General features: G+C 42.2%; 1 pseudogene; it reads left to right on the forward strand.

Annotated features, from left to right (window-relative positions):
- The first annotated feature begins 721 nt into the window (after nucleotides 1–721).
- On the forward strand, nucleotides 722–1,251 carry LOC119056111 (39S ribosomal protein L51, mitochondrial-like; annotated as a pseudogene).
- The last annotated feature ends 1,320 nt before the right edge of the window (nucleotides 1,252–2,571 follow it).

Consider the following 2,571-nt stretch of genomic DNA (forward strand, 5'->3'; position numbering starts at 1 on the left):
AAGTTCCTTAAAGGGAGCAGTTGGGCTATGTTTCTCTTTGTACATCAAGTACCTAGCACAAAAGCAAGTACACATATGATAAATATTTGTCAAATAAAATTAGACAAAATTTTATCACAGCATTTATGTAGATGTCTCAGCTCCTACTAGCCAACTGTGAACTTTCATATAAACACAAATTACTCTTTATTTTGTATTCCCAGTGGCTAGTACTAGGCCTGGTGCATTATATACTTTCAAATAATTCTTGCGATGAATGTTTAGAAGATGGATGGATGGATGAATGGCTGGCTGGCTGGATGGATATTATGAGATTTAGGATTTCTTACCATACTTCTACTTCCTAATGGTTTACAGCACCCAGATCTTGGTTTCTAATATCACTATGCAATAAAAGGAACCAGAGATTCTTAGAGAAATTATTCTACGGTGATTCTAGGACTGGGGCAGGGAACACACAAAATGAGCCTGGAATATGTTATAGTGTGAGAGTAAGAAAGTGCTCAAGAAAAATGGTGAAGGTTTGTCAAAGAGACACAGGAGCCAACTTAAAAAGCCCCCAATGGCCAAAATTAAGCAGCACAATAAAGTAGCATTGCTTTATAACTCAAACTATAAAATAAATATTCATGAGACCATAGTGATATAAATAAATGACTGAATAAATAATACTAAAATACATAAAAATTATTTTTAAATATTACACGCATAAAAATTCTAAATGGGGTAAGGCCCTAAATGGCTTTGTCCAGCTAGTACCCATGTGAGGCCCGCACCGCCGGTTCTTGTCATCTCCTTGACAGTCACATCTGGTCAGCACTCTGTGCTAGGGTGGTGTGCTATTGTAGGGGAGAGAGGAAAACAACGGCAGGGAGCCTCGCTGCGGGTGCAGAAAGGCACCTGTGGAGCTGGGTGCCCTTGCCCTGCAGAAGCTTCTCTCTGGGTGTTCCTGGAATGTATTTTGTAAGGGTCACGGTCCTGCCCCACAAAGTGGTTGATCTTTGGAACAAGAAAAGGGCCATGTTCGGGGTGTATGATAACATTGGGATCCTGGAAAATTTTGAAATGCACCTCAAAGAACTAATCAGGGGGCCCAGGGGGCTTCGAGGCTGCAAGGGGAATGAATTGCAGGGTTGTATCCAAAAGAAGAAAATGGTCGGAAATCGAATGTTCTTTGATGACCTGTACAACCTTAACAAACGCATCAGCTATCTCTACTAACACTTTAACCGACATGGAAAGTTCCAATAGAGGAGAAAGCTGGGTACCGTGGAAGAGGCGTATTTATTAGAGAAGGGAAACAGCACTTTTCATTGTGTGGAAGGGGATTTGTGTGCTCTCCATAATAGAATGGGGCTTCTTTAAAAAAAAAAAAATTTGAAATAGCCCTGGCTGGTGTAGTTCAGTGGGTTGAGCATAGGCCTGCAAACCAGAGGGTCACAGTTTCGATTCCCAGTCAGGGCACATGCCTGGGTTGTGGGCCAGGTCCCCAGTGGAGGGCACACACTGATGAAGTAACCACACACTGATGTTTCTCTCCCTCTCTTTCTCCTTCCTTTTCTGTCTCTCTAAAAATAAATAAATATATTTTTTAATTCTATATAATTCATATATATTTTTTCATTCTCAAGGTGATGGAACATAACTCCTCACATTTTATGTATGGGCTGGGCTGATTAGACCTGATCACCTTGGGGGACCTGTCCTTTCCAGCACAGGGCTGCACCCACCACTGGCATTGTCTCAGGCTTAAGGCAGGCAGCCAAGAGATTAGGAGACTTCTTGCAGACAGAATGAGGACTCAGGCTATGTCAAAGCTGAGGGGCGAGGGTCCATCACGCCTTTTCTGTAGCCCCCAAGTCCTTCTTTGGGAGCCCCCATGATCGTGCCTGTCTTAGGCACATCCCTCCCTTGAGGAATCTTACCCATCACTGGCTAACTGATCAAGCATTGGGGGCCAGGCAGGGTGAAGTAAAAGGAGCAGAGATGGTGCCCCTGCCAGGGAAACAACCTTTGTCTCCTTAGTGGTTTATGGTCTGAAGTTTGCTCACTCAGCCTCATCCAAGGGGGGGGGGGGGTGGTTACAGCTTCTTAAACCAGGCAGGGCAGTTCCCAACACTGAATAAGTTATGATCTATATTAGAAAAATGTATCAATATTGGTTTGATACCAATATTGATACATTTAACTGTGACAAATGTACCATAATAACGTAAGGTCTTAATAATAGGGGAAGTTGGGTATGGCATGTCTGGGAACTTTCTATATACTCTTCACAACTAAAACAATTAACAAAGTATAGAAAATAAAGCTATAGCATACTCACAAGATATTCTGGTGCTTCTTTACAAGAACTTTTGGTGAATTCAATCTCCAGAAACGAGTTACTAACAATTTCATGTCTCCAACAATGCTTCTAAAATAAAGTCCTCTTATCAGAGCAATTAGACACCTACCAGTACTTACTCTGGTGGTTATAGTTAGGTCCTCAAATAATTTCCTCTTTCTTTTCCCTATCGCCAGCTATCTGCCCCCCCCCCCAACAAAGTATGATTTTGTATGGCCTCTTCT

This window comes from Artibeus jamaicensis, unplaced genomic scaffold (assembly GCF_021234435.1).
Source record: "Artibeus jamaicensis isolate MK-2021 breed Jamaican fruit bat unplaced genomic scaffold, CSHL_Jam_final scaffold_1019, whole genome shotgun sequence".
Classification (NCBI taxonomy): Eukaryota; Metazoa; Chordata; class Mammalia; order Chiroptera; family Phyllostomidae; genus Artibeus; species Artibeus jamaicensis.